Here is a 19,136-nt window from a genome sequence, read left to right as displayed (position 1 = left end):
TTACTCCCTGTATGAAATCACCTTCAGTTGAAAAAGCCCATATAAAGATTCCTCTTATCATGACAAGAATTGAATGCAGGTCTTTTCCAATTAAAGGGCACAATGCTCCACTGTTCTTCCAACTGCACTTCTCTAAACATCATTTCTCACTTTTGCCATCATGTTTTAGCTGATTGAATGGCATCTCCATTCCTCCACCAAACGGTCTGTTGGTTCAAATCCTACTGTGAGCACGAATATTTGTGAAAGTGTATAGGTGGCAGATAAATTTCATCACTATGCGAAACCGCCACTTTCCTTCTTGGAGGCCTAAAGTGGCTTGAAAGTACTATGTTTTGTGTCTCTCACAAGATTTAAAAAAAAAAAAAAAAAAAAAAAAAAAATTGAACATACATAGTGAATAGTATGATCAGTACCACTGCACATGAAGTAACCAAAATAATCATTTACTGACCTCTTGTTATAATGTCATAGTAGTTAATATTTACTTAATATGGTTTATCTCCTTTACTTGACTATTTCTTGAATTATTTGTCCTATCTCAGCCTATAATGTGTCCTTTGTCTTACTATTATATACTTCAGCCCCTCAGATTATCACGTGCACGAGTTCGATCTACAAAGAGATTGTCTCAAGGTTAAGCCAACTCCTTAGTAACAAAGCTTCTGAAGTTAACTTCTCTTAAGATTCTGGGAAAATTTATTTATTCTGCTGCACCACCCAGAACCCTTAGATTGGAAAAACTTCTCAGTCAAGAAGTGAACCTTCAGATATGCACGTGGTTAATCTAATCTATTTCTATACTAAGTTAACAATTATCAATACCTTCTATAATCAACCATGTTTGCAGTCGTGGTCTTAATTAACAATTACCTCCCGCTTAGATTCGAATAATTTATGAGCGGTGCATCGGATTCTTAGACACAGGCAACCAAATTAATAAGAGCAAAAGGTTTATTTAATATAATGATCATCATACAGAATAAAGAACTCTCAATTATCTCTGTACTACTAGATTACAAAGTTAAATTAATCAATATACATCACACAGTAATTGATACTACAAAAACATTATGTTCAAAGATTCAAAGCATTCTTAGATTATAAAATCAATAATGACTTTTGGGTGTTAATCAAGCTGTCTGGATTAGACGTTTCTACATCTCTTAAACATAGCTAGCAATCATCACAAGTACAATTATAATACATAGCACATATTGCTCACCGACTACAATTAAAATATCACATTTCTGTCTTAATTTTAGATAGAGTCTCAAAACTTTATGAAGGTCTAAGATTCTTAAATTACAGTTACCTTCCTCTCTCACATTACTCAATTAAAGGTTTGCTATACCGAACTCAAAGTTTCCTCATGCTTGTCCTTTGGATTCTTGGATTTCCTTTCCTTCCAAACATTTTCTTCCCTCTATGGTAAGGCTAAAATTCCTGTCAGCTTAGGTTGGTCCTCATGGAGTCTGCATACTGATCATCTATGCCTAGAATATTCTTTCTGCATACATAAGGCACGCTACCTGGCCACTATCTTTTCCGGGAGTTGCCCATTGCTTCGAAATTTATTGTAGGGCTTGGAATCCGCGATCCCTCTAATCACAACCTGACACCTCCGATTTCTGCCACCGAGAGGAACAGAGACTCCAGACAAAAAGTCTTGTGGGGGTGGGAGGTTTCCAGCCCTTTTATATCAACCCCTACCGGGACTCCTTGTAACCCTAAATTTTCACCCGACACGTTATTCCTTTGCACTCGTGGGTCTAGCCTTTTCGTAGCATCTTCTCCGAAAACTTAGGTTGCCCCATGCCTTATGCGCACGTGACCGCTTGAAGCAACTTACTAATCCAGTATCTTGCCCGCATACTTTGACCTTATAATCTCAGTTATGCAATTTACACAGTAATTCTTTTATATCAATTCTAACAGAAAATATGTATATAACAAATTCATTTTCTAACATACAATTTAGTAGGTATTTTACATGGGAATATTCACAAGTTTTACACTAATTACGGTATCCAATATTTGTCAGGCTATATACAACTTATACTAAAATACAAGCATATCCTTTTCAAGGGTTTTAATTTGTCAAATTATGAATGAAACATTCCTTAGTGAATTGTATTCATTCACAATTTAACACTATAAATTTTCTAAAGAAAAACTATTTTTTTTCCTTAATTAACTAACTGCAAAATTTTAAATATTCCTTTTAAAACTAATTAAATATATTTTTATATCTATAATTCAGTGTTTCTAACCCAAAGTAAGTATTGCTATAAACACACTTTAATTTTTGAAATAATTTTCTGAAGATACAGTATATGTGTATATGTGTGTATATATATATATATATATATATATATACACACACCCACACAGCATATTATATACTTTGTGTTTTAGCTGATTGAATAGCATCTCCATTTCTACCCTCCACCAAATACACAGTATATAATACACGACAAACACACACAGTTGGCCGGCCTGGTTGGTCAAGCAGTTAGCATATCCGCTCTCCAGCCAAAAGGCTGCAGGTTTGAATCCTACTGTGGTCATGGATGTTTGTGATTGTCTGTGAAAATACTAGTGATGGTGGTGGTCGGCGGTAGATGGCATTAGTGTAGATGATGAAGATAGTTGTGGTTGGTGAAATGAGTGGTGGAGACAGAGAGTTGTAGAGTAGGTGACCTCCCTCAATGAGCCTTTGCACTCCCTGTAGGTGTTACATAATAATAATAATAATAATAATATATATATATATATATATATGTATGTATGTACAAACACACACACACAGTATATATATATATATATATATAATAAATTTGCAAACTGTTTTTTCTATTGAACATTTAAAACAGTCTAACTTTTCTTGGAGCATTAGTATTCTCTGTGGTTATCAGCATGGGTTTGTTAAGGGGGAGATCATGTTTCACTAATTTACTTATGTACTATAACAAGGTGACAAATACCTTGGACAGGGAAGATGCATATGCAGTGTTTTACTTAGATTTTGCAAAGGCTTTTGATAGACTGCCACATGACAAGTTCTTAAATAAATCATACTATTCTGAGCTGGATCAGTGACTGGCTGTCAGATAGGTATCAGAAAGTTGTATATGGGGTGTGTGGTGTCCCAAAAGAGAAAAATCGCTAGTGGTGTGCTGCAGGGGTCAGTTTTGGGGCCATTGTTGTTCACTTTGTATATTAATGATATTGGGATGGATTTAGCTAGTGATATGCAGCTGTTTGCAGATGACACAAAACTGGGGAGAGCAATGCCGAGTTAAGCAGATGTTATGACCTTACAAGAGGATTTGAATGGATTGCATGAATGGGCAGTAAGTGAGACTGTCACTTCAATGTTGCAAAGTGTAAGGCTTTGAGATTTGTAAGCAACAATCAGATGCAAAGTATACAATTGGTGGGGAAACTTTAACAGAAGTAGAGGAGATGAGAGATCTAGGAGTGATGAAGGACCTGAAAATCAGGGACCACATTGCACAAGTTGTGAAGATGTCACATCGAATAATGGCAATGATGCAGAGGACACTGACATACAGAAATAGAGAGGTTATAATGGCATTGTATAAGGCCTTGATCAAGCCTCATATGGATTATTGTGCACAGATTTGGTCACCGGGTTTTTGTAGTGACAAGGATATGTTGGAAAGGGTCCAGAGAAGATTCACAAGGTTGATCAGTGGTCTTTGGAAGTACGAGGACAGATTGAGAGAATGTAAGTTGCAGAGCCTCGTGAATAGGAGGGGGGGGGAATGATTTAGACATATTAGCTAGTCAGGGGTTTTTATCAGGTCAACATGAAAGAGATTTTTCATAGAATGGGAGGGGGTAGAACAAGAGGCCATCACTGGAAACTGTATAAGGAGGGTGTGAGCAGAGGAGTGAGGAGTAGGTTCTTTGCATGGAGAGTAGTTGGTGAGTGGAATGCATTCCTGAGCGTGTGGAAGTAGACACATTGAATCATTTTAAAGCACAGTTAAATGACGATTTTGTACAATAGTGTGTACCTCCCACTATGAGTCTCTGACTCCATGGAGGTCAAATATTAATAATAATAATAATAAGAAGAAGAACAGTGTAATACAGCTTCACTGCACTGCTCATTATAAGAGATCATTTTTATAAACTTTTTATTATTATTATTATTATTATTTATTATTATTATTATTCAGGCCTCCAAGGAGTCAAAAGACTCATCGAGGGGAGGTCCCCCCCCCCCTGAGAAACACAAAGTCCATCATACCACTCTTTAAACTCACTGACCATTCTCGCTCCCACCACTCCATCAGGCAATGCATTCCACGGCTCAACCACCCTCCACACAAAGAAACCACTCCTTACCCTCTTGCTCACAGTTTCCTTTCGTAACTTCCAGGGATGGCCTCTTGTCATCACTCCTTCCCGCTGTTCAACCAAGCGAAAGAACTCCCCAGTGTCAACCCTGTAACCACCTCTCAACAGTTTAAAAGTCTCAATCATATCACCTCTCCTTCTTCTATCCACCAAACGCTGCAGTCCACATTCTCTCAGCCGATCCTCATAACTATCCTTGTACAGTCCTGAAACCATCTTTGTCATCCGTCTTTGTATCCTTTCCACAGTTAATTTATCCCCTTCAAATCCTGGGGACCAAATCTGAGAACAATAGTCCAAGTGTGGTCTAATCAGAGACTTATACAACGGAATGATAACCCTCTTATCTCTGCAGGTCAGTGTCCTTCTCATAATAGCAGCAATCCTCTGTGTTACCTTCACCACCTTTGCAATATGTCTCCTAAACTTCAGGTTTCTTTCAATCATCAACCCCAGATCTCTTGTCTCCCCTACTTCCTCCAGTATAACTCCTCCCATACAGTATACAGCATCCCATCGATGTTTCCCAAACTTCAAGACCTTACATTTTGCTGCATTAAACTGACACCCCCATTCATTTGCCCATCTATCTAGCTTATTTAAATCCTCTTGCAGGGCTACCACATCTGCACTATTACTAATAATCCTTCCCAGCTTCGCATCATCCGCAAACAACTGAATATCCCCCCGCAATCCACTGGCTATGTCATTGATATAAAGGTTAAACAATATAGGTCCTAGTACTGAGCACTGTGGGACCCCACTTGTAACCCTCTGCCTCCTGGAAACTGCTCCACCATACACAACTCTCTGATACCTATCAGACAGCCAATCCTGAATCCAGTTGACCAATCTGACATCCAGACCCATGTGCTGCAACTTAAATATCAGCTTATCATGTGGCACCCTGTCAAATGCCTTCGCCAAGTCTAAGAAAATTGCAGTATATGCCTTTCCCTCATCTAATGTTCTTGTAACTTTATTATAAAAGACTAGCATATTGCTAAAACAAGGGTGTCCTTTCACAAATCCATGTTGATTCTCACAGATAACATTACCCTCATCTGCCCAATGCTGTTTACGGTCCCTCACTACTTTCTCCAAGATCTTAACAACTACTTATGACACACAGACTGGCCTATAATTAGACACTTCCAGTCTGTTACCACCCTTATGCAATGGCACTATCTTACCTTCCTTCCATTCTCTGGGCACCTTTGCCAAAGCCAGACTTTCATTGAAAAGCCACGTTAATGGCACTGTCAATTCCCTAGCACATTCTCTCAAAACTCGTGGTGAAATATCCAGTCCCACAGCTTTACTGACATCCAGAGTACTCAGTATCTGAAACTCACTCTCCTCCTGTACCTCCAGACATCGAACCAGTCCTATCCCTCTAGCATTAAAACTGACTCCTCTAGGATGAAATACTCCAATAAAGTGTTCATTGAACAATTCCACTATGTCCTCTGCATCAGTCACTCTATTCCCATTTTTATCCCACAATATCATTCTTCCACAGTCATTTCTCCTCCTACTGGCCACATAGCTAAAAAATTCCCTAGGATTTTCTTTGGATCTTAGGGCCAATCTCCTCTCATATTCCAGTTTCGCTTTCCTTACCACACTAGTCACTCTTCTGGCCTGTGTCTTATAATCCTCATGCATCTCTTCACCTGTCTCCTTATATCTCTTCCTTAGCCTCTTTTTCGCATGCAATTCCTGTTTAATATTGTTTGTCATCCACTTTACTCCAAATTGCGTCCTCTTCTTCACTTGTGGTATACAACTTACCATTGCTGATAACAAATATTCTTTCACAATTTCCCACGCACTAGTGATATCCCAGCCTTCCAATTCCTCCCTCCATGAAACTTCCCGAAGTTGACATCTAAGACTATTATAATCACCTGCCTTATAATTCCACATAAGTTCCCGTCTCTTTGTTACTCCTGCATGTCTATTCATTTTCCAAGTCAACACCATATGGTCACTCTCTCCGACTGGTGGGAGAGACGTCAACTCAGTTATTATCAACTCTTCTGATGCTATAACCAAATCCAAAACTTTTGAACCTCTTGTTCCCTCTGTTATATGTTGCCTAAGACATTTGTCCCTCAAGAATTCTAGAAATTCCATTCCCCTATTGCTACATGCATCTTCCTCTCTCCAATTTATACTACTGAAGTTAAAATCTCCCATAACAATCATTCTTCTTGCACTTGCCAAACTTAGCTGTCTAAACATCTCCTGGTCCCCATCCTCTGTGCTCCTGGATCTGTAGCAACACCCCACTAAATATCCTGTCTTGCCTACCTCTACCTCACACCATACGCTCTCAAAATCATTTGTCTCACTTCCTTCCAAATTCTCCACTCTTAGAGGACATAGGTCATCACTTATCATAAGCAGTACCCCACCACCACGCTTTCCCCTCCTATCCTGACGAAAAATGCTATACCCAGCGACTTCTATTCCTGTTGTTATATTTATATCTCCTTCTGTCAACCACGTCTCAGTGATCGCAATAATTTTTGGCCAGGCTGATGCTATCTGCGCCACCAATTCCTCTCCCTTATTCCGGATACTCCTGGCATTAGTATAAAGCATATAAATGCCATTGTTTCTATACCCAGCATTATCCCTTCTAGACTCCACTGGGGTCAGTGTTACCTGACATTGTCTCCCTTCTCCCACCAAATATAAAAGAATCACTGATTATTATTCAAAACAATTATCAGAAGTGATACATTTAGCTGTAAAAAAGTATTTTCTCTTGATTATAAATTAAGTTGACCTTGACCAGTAAAGTTTTTTAAAATATCTTCACAATTAGGCTACTTATATATAGAGACTAACTTCATGTCAGTTACGTTACTATCCCATAATGGAAAGCACACACACGAACACACTTTCAGACTTGTAAAATGCTATGCATTATGTGAAAGGCCACTATCCAGATGGTTTAGGCTTCATAGGCTTAGAATAGTTAGTGAAGAGATGCAAGAGAGATTGATAGTACCAGGAGAAAGAAAAGACAGATTGATATTATGAGAGGGAGAAAAAAAAAAGAACTCACTTCTTTAATATCATCATGTAGCTAAAGGCTATCCTTTTCTCTTTTTCACTAGACTCATGCAGCTGAACAATTAAATGATTAATTAAAACTAAAATCATCATCGCTGCAATTGACCCTAAGACCATAGTGAGCCAAAAGGATGGAACCATTTTAAAAACCTCTCATAATCAAAATAGACAGAATTTTATCTCCCCCAAAGAATATTGCATAGTGTGGGTGGTCTACACCAGTGGTTCTCAAACTTTTTCAAACTGTAACACACTTGGTTATGCAATTTTTTACTGCTATTTTTAATGCTATACACTCAATTAATTAATTGTAAATTTATAGTATTTCACAGTTTACACTATATTGATTATATTTGAACTCTATTACAAGATATATCGTCATAGTAAGACATGGTAAGAATAAAAAAATTTGAGAGATTTTAAATTTTCTTATTCAAGTGTCTTGTTTTCATTGTGAAATGTGGATTCCTTTGATGCATGGATCTTTATTCATGGAGGAATATTGGACAAACACATTCTTACTTCGTATTCTGCTAACTGAAGTTCATATCTGAATTTCACCTTAATGAGAGTGAGGCTAGAAAACACTGACTTTCAAAAGCAAGTGGTAGCAAATGGCAATAGCATTGAAACAGCATGTTTAGAAATGTCCAGATATTCCTTGCCAACAATAAGCCAAAATCTGTCCAAGTCTAGATCATTGAACTTCCGTAACAATTTGCTATACATATTTGGTCACTCAAGTGTTTTGGGACAGTTAGGCCAAATTCAATAAATTAAAGATGCCAAGAAATTATATTCTTGGTTTAATTCTTGATTCAAGCATAAGCAAACAAAGTTTGCATGTGAAGTAACTTCATGACTGGGCAACTTGCATATAGAGGCTAATGACTTCACATCACTTGGCTTGGTATCCCATAATGCAAAAGTGCATATCCTTATGAACAAGTATAATGCTATGCATTATGGGAAGGGTCACTGCTCAGACTGGTTTCGACCTTTATTGAGGTGAAAAAGTAAAGGGTTGCTCATCATAGTCCTAGAGTAATTAGTATATAGGGGTTCAAGAGAGCCTGATAGTAGTAAGAGAAATAAAAGATAAATAGATAGTATGAGAAATAGAGAAAAGGCTTCAGCTCTTTTATATCATCATATATAGTCAAAGGCTATCAGTTTTTCTCTTTCACCAATCTCATATAGATGATCAACCAAAAAACCAATTGAAACTAAAGCGCAAAGGTTACTGATACACAGGTGGTTTTAGCCTTTGTGAGTTAACCACCTTGAGTTGGCCATCTCTGCCTGGGATTGCTCTCCAGTCATCCCTGGAATTGAGTATAAGACCATATTGAATTAAGATGGAACTATTTAAAAAAACTCTCATAGCAAGAATAGACAGAATTTTACCTCCCCTTGGTGAATATTGCATAATGTGGGTGGTCTACACCATCTAGTCAGAAATTTGATATCTCCTAGAATGCTTCTTTCTAAATACAGAAATCGTCTGACTGAACAATAAAATTTCCATTAGTACAGTATTATAAAGCATTTTGATGTCATATTACTAGTTTTCAAATCTATGTTTCTTTCTTTCTGACCTTCCATAAATAGTATTTTAATTTATTAATTATAAAAATCAAAATTCTCTTCCCATTGCTGACAGGTTGTGGGTACTGCAAAAAAATAACCTGTTCTTTTGTAAGTAATGGAATGCCCAACACATTACATAATCTGTACCAAATATGCAGGGCAAGAAGGCTGCTGTAGAATGCTCGTTCTACTGTTTCCAGTCGGTGCAGATGTCACAGATTGGATCTCCAATGTTAAAGTATCTCTATTTGATGGTATTGACTGGAAGGTGGCCATATGCAATTCTCCAAACAAGATCCCTCCTGTTAGAGTGTCCTTGGAACTTTAATAAATTATGAAACAAAGTGTTGTTGTCGGTATCCAACTGTGGAAGTTTGCGGTGAAAAAAGAGATTAAAAGATTTCTTTATACTAAATTTTACTTTTTTTTTTTAATGGAAAGAATGTCAATGCCAGAGCGTTGTAACAGTCTTAGAGTTAATCACAGAGTGTTGTAGTATTTGGGAACAATCTCAGCTTTCGGACTTTTATAATCATTTACTCCAAACAGGGGAAGATCAAAACCCAGGTAGTACAGGAGAAGGTCTGCATATGTGTGATTGTCTAGAATATTTTATGGATTTTTGAAGCTACATTGCTTAGATAGCAGAATTTTAAGACTGGAAGCCCAAATCCTCCATGCTTCTTTGATAGTTGAAGAAATTCCTTTTTAACTTTTTGGTATCTGGACCAAAAAAATTGCACAGGCTTTCTATATAATTGCTTTTCTTCAGCTTCTGTGATGCCTGTACTATTTATTAATTACAACTGAGCAGGAGAAGATTATGGTTTTGAGTATTATGGCTTTAGAAGAAACGGAGAGTGTCCCTATTTTCCAGTCTTCTAATGTTTCAAAGTTCTTGTATATAAGTTCTTGAACTGGTAATATTGGGTAAGTGGTGAAGGGAATTCCAAGTATAATGAGAGGTTCTCTCTCTTAGGGGTTAGTCTGAAAGGAATGCCTCCAAGATCCCACTTTCCAAAAAGTTTTAATTTTTGGAAAGTGGAAAACTGTTCATGTGGATGATAATCATACTGGGAAAACTTTGAATCAGTAAACATTATTATTTTTTCTTTAACATTGTATCTTTTGCTTTCTCTTTATTAACATGAAATAGTTCCTCATAGTCCATAAACTCTTCTGAGCCTGAGGAGTCTTCATTTGATGATCCACAACCTTCTCCATCTTTACATTTTTATTATTTCTTCTTCTTTTAGATTTAGTTCCTTCTTTTAGTATGTCTTTTAATTTTTTTGTTTACCCTCAATTTTTTTTAGTAATTTATCTTTCCTTTTTGATGAGCTTGTCTCCATATTAAGTTCTTTCAGTTGTCTTAGTTGCTTTTCTGTTTCTTCTCCAGTTTCTCCTTGTAGAACAGTTGCGTATTTTTGCATTTCATCTTATATCTGTTCAGTTGTTATACAAGGTTCATTATTGGTAATTTCAACTGATATTGTTCCATCCATATTTGACTGGGAAAGTTGCTCCTGCAAATGTATAATTTGGGGTCTAATTTCTATCTGATTTGGTTGCTCACTTTTGGTGATTTTACCAAGTGTAGTTTATTTAAAAGCACCATCTTTACTAGACTTAATCGGAAGATCTGGGAATTCTTCATTATGCCTCTGGTATATATGGTGTTCTAATTGGCTCAGCCGGTGTTCCCACTCTTTCAGCAAAAGTTCTAAAAGGACGGTTCTTAACACGGTGTTCAGAACTTTCACCTTTCTGACAGGGTTTGAGACACTGATTAGCGATATATCCAATCTCTATGCACTTGAAACATTTAGATTTGGGGCATTTACCACCCAAGTGATCGTATAAACCACTTGGGGTCTCATCAGTGGGAGCCAGACCCAGAAGTGATACCAAGGTTGAAGGAATGCAGAAATCATATTTCCATATACAAGTAGAAAGTATCTATTACTAAAATACTCTGGGTTAGAGATGGATGTTGACAGTTTTTCCACTTGGTTATACTATAAATTAAAGATGCCAAGAAATTATATTCTTGGTTCAATCCTTTATCCAGGTGTAAGCAAACAAGGTTTGCACTTGAAGTAACTTCATGACTGGACTATGTGCTTTACATTATGGAATACTAAAGTAAGTGATGTGAAGTCATTAGTCTCTATATACAAGTAGCCCAGTTGTGAAGTTTCTTCATGCAAAAACTTTGTTTGCTTACACTTGGATAAAGGATTAAACCAAGAATATAATTTCTGGGCATAACCAAGTGGAAAAACTTTCGACATCTATCTCTAATCCAGAATATTTTAGTAATAAGGTGGGACATCTTGTGACTAAATTTGGTTACTTGTATATGGAAATATGACTTTTGCATTCCTTCAACCTTGGTATTACTGCTGGGTCTGGGTAGTGGCCCTTCTCATAATGCAAAGCATTTTACACATCCTTAAAGATATGTGCTTTGCATTATAGGATACTAAGGCAACTAATATGAAGTCATCAGCCTCTATATACTAGTAGCCCAGTCGTGAAGTTACTTCACGTGCAAACTTTGCTTACACTTTGATAAAGATTTAAACCAGAATATAATTTCTTGAACATCTTTAATTTATAGTATATCCAAGTGGAAAAACTTTCAATAGGCCAAATGCAGTGACACCTGCGCAGCAGACTGGCTGAACAGATTCCTCACCTAATCATGTCGTGCAACATCAGTGTGAGGAAAGTAAGTGTCAGCAAACCTTTGATAAAGAATGTTCAGATGTTGGCTAATGTCCATGATCAATCCTCATCTGATTGTTCAGCTGCTGCAGGTGGGAACATCTCTAACATTCCTTGTGCAACCTAATCTTGCCATGGCTTCATGGCAAGATTAGGTTGCACAAGGCTTCCAGATAAGCACTGGAAGCTTATCTTCATGGCTTCCAGATAAGCACTGGAAGCCATGAAGCTTATCTGTAATGGAAAATGGAGATTCATTTCTATCCTGCACTCTTTGTATTTAATTCATTTAAATGTCAGAAAATGTCTGCCAGATTTGCATCTCTTCCCACCACACATCATTGCTGATAAAACACTCAAAATCACAGCCCTCCGAAGGCGAAAATAACTTCACCTGCTCTCTCTTAGTTTGTACGCAAATAACAAAAGTTTGCTGTAACTCAGCCAATGTACTTCTGTATGCAACAACTGATTTGTATGATCAGTTCCCATTTCTTCACATGATGTATCAAATAGTCATGACTTCATTATACTGGACTTAATAAAGTTGACAGATTTTGCTGTTTCGCTTTGGCCAGTGAAATTGAAGTGATTATGAAATTTTCCTCGGAAAATTTCACAGTCACTTTAAAAACCTCTTCTCCTGTTGTGTAAAGAATTTCTCTGCAAAACAGAATTTCAACAGTGCACTTGTCATAGACATATACCAGAAGTTGAGTCTTCCCTCTGTGGACTCATTGAGTTGGAGAGCAAAGCTTGCACTAGGTAACAAATTTAAATTTCAGCCAAAATATTGCTTAACATATCTTCAATTTGACATTTGATCGTACTGTCAGACAAAGGAACTTTTGCAACTTCTTTAGCAGCACCCTCACTTAGCATGGCTGTGACTATTTTTTTAACAGCACAATATAATTGCACTTTTGGCTATTGTGTGGAGTTTCTTGGCCTTTACAAGAAGCTCAGCAACGAGATAGCTGGTTTCCAGTGCTTACTCGGAAACTTTTGTTATGCCAGCTATAAACTGCATTTGCTTAACTGAACATTCATCACTGTCAAACAAAGATGTACAGTTTTTCTTATGTTTGTGAGTGATGAATGTTTAGTATTGAGATAAAGATAAAGAGTAATCTTTTTAACTTGGTCTTTCTTTCTTTTAAGGTTACACGGTGATCAGCATTCATATTTACAAATTTAGGGACATGCATGTTGAAATGATTATTTTACTTATTATTAATAAAATAACACTTGACGTTTCGACCCTTGTATTGAGGTCATCATCAGAAAAATACATGTGTATATGAAGAATAGCTACGTGCCCTTGCTGTCTACAAAGGTAAATTGAATCTATGCTGTTAATTGATCTTTTACTTAGCCTGACCTCTAGTCGTAAAAAAAAAAATAAAAACAATGAACACTGCTAAAGTCCTCCCATACTAAGCTTTTTTTCAGGACTTGTACAGTTCAGGTTGCTATACTAAGATTTTCTTTTGGACTTGTACCATTCAGGTTGTTATTGAATCTTAAAAAAAAAAAAACTTCACCAAGTCTTCTTGTATTGAGATTTTTCTTTGGCTTCTTCTGGTTGCTATAATGGTTGTAAATGGGTCCTCCACATTCTTGGAATGGCTAGACTGTCATTTTTGTTCAGATTAGGATTGTGTTTGAGCATTTCACATGCTTCTTTAAATTTCCTCTCGAACCAGATTTTGGTGCAGTGTAGGGACTTGGTACCTTTCCAATCAATTGACATCAAATCAAAGACATGCCACAGAATTGACCGGAAAGGTACCAAGTCCCTACACCGCACCAAAACCTGGTTTGAGAGGAACTTTAAAGAAGCATGTGAAATGCTCAAACACAATCCTAATCTGAACAAAATGACGGTCTAACCATTCCAAGAATGTGGAGGACCCATTTACAACCATTATAGCAACCAAAACAAGCCAAAGAAAAATGCCAATGTAAGAAGACTTGGTGATTTTTTTTTTTTTTTAACATTCAATAGCAACCTGAATGGTACAAGTCCAGAAGAAAATCTTAGTGTAGCAACCTGAACTGTACAATTCCTGAAGAAAAGCTTAGTACAGGAGGACTTTAGCAGGGTTTATTGTGTTTGTTTTTTTTACCACTAGAGGTCAGGCTAAATAAAAGATCCATTAACACCATAGATTCAGTTTACCTTTGAAAAGGTGGGAAAAGATGCAAATCTAGAGAGCAAGGGCATGTAGCTTGTCTTCATATACACATGTATTTTTCTGATGATGATGACCTCAATACAGGGGTTGAAATGTCAAGTGTTATTTTATTAATAATAATTAAAATAATCATTCAACACGTGTGTTTTGTGTCCTTAAATTAGTAAATTTGAATTTTTAACTTGGTACGATGGACTCATTCGACAGTATCTCACCACATACAACACGTGAAGATCACCTAACTGTGAGAATCTAAATTGCAAATAATTGTCGCTTTATTAGATTAGAAAAGCTTCTCAATCAAGGAGTTAACTCTCAGACAGACACATGGCCAATCTTTCTATTAAAATACTTAATCTCAAAAGAACTAAGTCTCTTATGCTAAAAGGCTTCGTCTTGGCCTTCTTGCATCGGGTTCCTTTATGCTTGTATCGGGGAATGAAAACATTTACTTATCCATTGTAAAAAATCAAACAGTAATAAAATTAATAAAAATTCAAGTCAAAATATTGAAATTAGAATAGCTTAACATAAAATAAACTTAACAGTGCGAGCCTCCATAGCTCAGTCAGTATAGATGAATTTGGTCAGAAAGACCTGGATTTGATAACATCCAAGATGTGAGGAAACTTTATCTGATCTCTTTCGACTAAAGTTGAGGTAGCTGGTCTCATACAGAGGTAGGGGGTTTTTTTCACCTAGAAACTTGGATTTTTCTTCCCCCAGAACAGGCAAACTGATCCCACGAACACATGCATCTACAGACATAGGACACACCGGGAGGCATAGGGCCAACCACCTTATCCTTGAGAGTGTTAAATTTTGAATGAAGAGATTTCATCAAGAAATATTTCATTCAGGATTTAACAAGCTTTAACAAATCAACAAGGACATGCTTGTATATAAGTAGGATTGTAAATTACTTGAAAACTTGAAAATAATCTATCTTGACATAAATGATAATATGTAAGGATTGCAAGTTACTTAAAAACCTTAAGAATAATGTATCTTGACATTGAATGATTCTATATAAGAAAATATTACCTATCTTTGTATGTTAACAATGGAAGAAATAATTTTGTGAAATATATGTTAGCATGTAAGAATATGAGTTCAAAGTGCACGAGCCAGACACTAGGATTAATAGCATAGCCTATGGCGATCATGTATGATCGCTGAAGCGCACACAGAGCAAGTGCGCGCTTCAGCTTCCCTGAAGATGCTATGAGAAAAGATTGGAACCATGTGCAGAAAAATGGTACTGGTGGAAAAATGTGACTCAAGGAGAAGGCTGCTAAAGGTGTAATATAAAAGGACTTGGCTCCCCCAGCCAGCTCTCTCTCTCTCCTTTTGGTATTCCTGTTCATGCTCTCCTGTTTGACATTGGCACCCATTGTTCGAGGATACCAGCTCAAGATATACCCGGAGATGAGTAGATGAATACAGTCATCAGAATGATGTGTTAGACGGGGACAAATGCCAAAGTAGCGAGCCATGTGTGGGCATTTCGTCAGTGTTCCAAGGAGATCTGCATTAGCAGATCTCCTTGGCTGACAGTCATGCAAGATCACGTAGTCCAACTTAAGCTGAGCTGTTTCTCATCCACATCGGAGAGGATAGATCGAATGATGAAGTCCAAGCCAAGCCTGTGTGAAACAACCATTGGGACAAAGAATAAGTAAGCTGTAAAGGGAATTGAAGATTGAGTGAGACCTGAAGAAGTCTCAGAGATCCGGTAATGTACAAACCTTTAATTTCTTTTGTTGTGGAATCAAGGATTATTATATATTAGTAAAAAGGAACATTCATGTGTAGGACTCTTATTATATAAGAAACAGGACTTTAGTATCTAATCTATTTGGTGTTGTTTATTATTTTAACGGTATAATAGAACACAGACACTAAGTAAATAATTGATTTATTAACTTGATGCTGATATTTCGCTGGTATTATAACCAGCATCTTCAGAGCACAAAAACACTGTTTGTCACAATACGCGAGACTAAAACAACATGGTGTACATTAACAAAATTGTAGCAGCAACACAAAGACTAGAGTCCTGATTTTGGCGCCCTCTATCTGAAAAAAAAAAAAAAAAAAAAAAAAAAAAAAAAAAAACGCTATCATATATTGCTAGAGTCCTAGAAAAGTGCTAGTTTTTCCTTAATATGACTGTCTCCCAGATCTTCGGCAAGTTAATACAGCCATATTTGTTGAGATTTGGAGTGTGTTTTAGGGCTTCTGTCGCCTCTAAGAACAATCTCTCTGATTTATATGGGTTTCTGTGTAGTACTTTTGTGTTTTTCCAGTTGATCCTGTGTGCAGGGGTATCCAGAGCATGGTCTGCTAGGCCCGACTTCCCATAATGATATTTCCGGACGTATCGTTTATGTTCGCTGATGCGGATATTCACAGTTCTTCCTGTTTGACCGTAGTAGGCTTGATTGCATGAGCAGGGTACTTGGTAGACTCCTGGATGTGATCAAGGAGGAATGCTGTCCTTGGGTGAGCGGATGAGGGTGGCTAATTTGCTACATGGTCTGAATGTAGTGCGTAGTTTATGTTTAATGAGAATTCTTGAGATCTTTTCGGATGTGCCTTTAATGTAAGGGATGGTGACTGTTTTGTTGTAGTTCTCTGTGGTGGATGGTGGGAGGGGTTTCTTAGGAGTGTTTAGTATTTTGTTTATTTTTTGTGGGTTGTAGCCGTTGGCCAAGAAGGTGTGGCGTAAGTGAGTCAGTTCAGCAGTAAGAGCCTTATCATTTGAACAGATTGCTCTCGCTCTATGGGTTAGCGTTTTTAATATGCCATATTGTTGAGAAGGATGATGGTGTGATTGTTTGTGTAAGTATCTGCCTGTATGTGTGGGTTTTCTGAAAACTGAAAATGATAAGGAACCATCTGGGAGACGTGTGATGAGTGTATCCAGGAAGGGCAGACAGTTGTTGGCTTCCGGTTCCATAGTAAAGTGGATTTTTGGGTGTTGGCTATTTAAATGTGCTAAGAATGTTTTCAATGTCTCAGGGCCATGTGGCCAAATGGCAAGCACATCATCAACATAGCGTAGCCAAAGTGTTGGTTTGAGAGTGGCTGTATTGATTGCTTGTTTTTCCAGGTGTTCTATGTAAAAGTTGGCTAGGGGGGAGAAAGGGGGGAGCCCATGGCTGTCCCATCAATTTGTTTGTATATTTTCCCTTTCCATGTGAAATATCCTGCATGTATTGTGAATTTGAATAGTTCAAATATATCAGGGGGGAAGTGTGACTTCAGTAGATTGAGGGTTTCTATTAGTGGTACATTTGTGAATAGTGAAGTGATGTCAAAGCTTACTATTCAAAATCAGGACTCTAGTCTTTGTGTTGCTGCTACAATTTTGTTAATGTACACCATGTTGTTTTAGTCTCGCGTATTGTGACAAACAGTGTTTTTGTGCTCTGAAGATGCTGGTTATAATACCAGCGAAATATCAGCATCAAGTTAATAAATCAATTATTTACTTAGTGTCTGTGTTCTATTATACCGTTAAAATAATAAACAACATGTTCGACGAACACATAAGTCTGTCCACACGTTTAAGTATCTAATCTAGTAGCACTGTTATAGCTCCAGGAACGTATTCTAATGTATTATAATGGTCAATTATGTCTGGTGTGTCGTAGTATAATAGTAAATGAAGTTAATAGAGTTATTACTTGGAAGGAATTGTAGATCAGAGTATAGATAAGAGGTAGCAATTAATTTTGGTAGTATCGATTCATGAGAAAATTCAGTTATATGAATTACAGTTGTTGTATTAAGTGCTGTAACTTAGGAAACTATTACCTTAGCTGAGTGTATATTTTGTGAATGTGTATTGTATGAGTTAAATAAATGTACCTTTGTATTTTCTACCTAACTAGTTGCCTGATAATGAATCCAATGCACCACTCATTTAATTAGATCCTGATAGGAATTAAATTGTATAGTGGAGACCATGACTGCAAACTAGAATTAGCATAGGAGACTTAGTTATTTTGAGATTAAATATTTTAATAGAAAGATTGGCCGTATGTCTGAGAATTAACTCCTTGATTGAGAAGCTTTTCTAATCTAAGGGTTCTGGATGGTGCAGCAATAACAAATAAATTTTCCAGAACCTAATGAGGAGGTAACTCCAGATATTTGTAACAAAGGAATTGGCTATAGCCAGTGGCAATCCCCTTGTTAATCTAATATGCACACGTGATCAATCTAAGTGGCGACCACAGAACACGAATTTAAAGAGTCTCTTACACATAAAGATAAATAAAATAATATAAAAATAACAATATTAACAAGTGGCGCAGCCGATTGTTATTTTACGTTTGTTATTTCATTTAACGTATTATGTGAGACTCTATAAATTTCTATTCTATGGCCGCCACTTAGATTGATCGAGTGTGCATACTAGATTAACAAGAGAATTGCCTTGGGCTAGAGTCAATCCCTTTGTTACAAATATCTGGAGTTACCTCTTCGTTAAGTTTTGGAAAATTTATTTGTTATTGCTGCACCATCCAGAACCCTTAGATTGGAAAAGCTTCTCAATCAAGGAGTTAACTCTCAGACAGACACACGGCCAATCTTTCTATTAAAATATTTAATCTCAAAATAACTAAGTCTCCTATGCTAATTCTAGTTTGCAGTCGTGGTCTCCGCTATACAATTTAATTCCTATCAAGTTCTAATTAAACGAGTGGTGCATTGGATTCATTATCAGGCAACTAGTTAGGTAGAAAATACAAAGGTACATTTATTTAACTCATACAATACACATTCACAAAATATACACTCAGCTAAGGTAATAGTTTCCTAAGTTACAGCACTTAATACAACTGTAATTCATATAACTGAATTTTCTCATGAATTGATACTACCAAAATTAATTGCTACCTCTTATCTATACTCTGATCTACAATTCCTTCCAAGCAATAACTCTATTAACTTCATTTACTATTATACTACGACACACCAGACATAATTGACCATTATAATACATTAGAATACGTTCCTGGAGCTATAACAGTGCTACTAGATAGAATACTAAAGTCCTGTTTCTTATATAATAAGAGTCCTACACATGAATGTTCCTTTTCACTAATATATAATAATCTTGATTCC

General features: G+C 36.8%; 1 protein-coding gene across 3 annotated transcripts in view; it reads left to right on the top strand.

Annotated features, from left to right (window-relative positions):
- LOC150103081 (putative phosphorylase b kinase regulatory subunit beta) overlaps positions 1 to 19,136 on the top strand; it is an 860,602-nt gene that overhangs the window by 665,875 nt on the left and 175,591 nt on the right. The window lies entirely within an intron of this gene.

This window comes from Typopeltis vanoorti, chromosome 9 (assembly GCF_054136105.1).
Source record: "Typopeltis vanoorti isolate ZY-2024b chromosome 9, IOZ_Tvanoo_1.0, whole genome shotgun sequence".
In the NCBI taxonomy this organism is placed as follows: Eukaryota; Metazoa; Arthropoda; class Arachnida; order Uropygi; family Thelyphonidae; genus Typopeltis; species Typopeltis vanoorti.
This window is presented reverse-complemented; position numbering and strand designations above follow the sequence as displayed.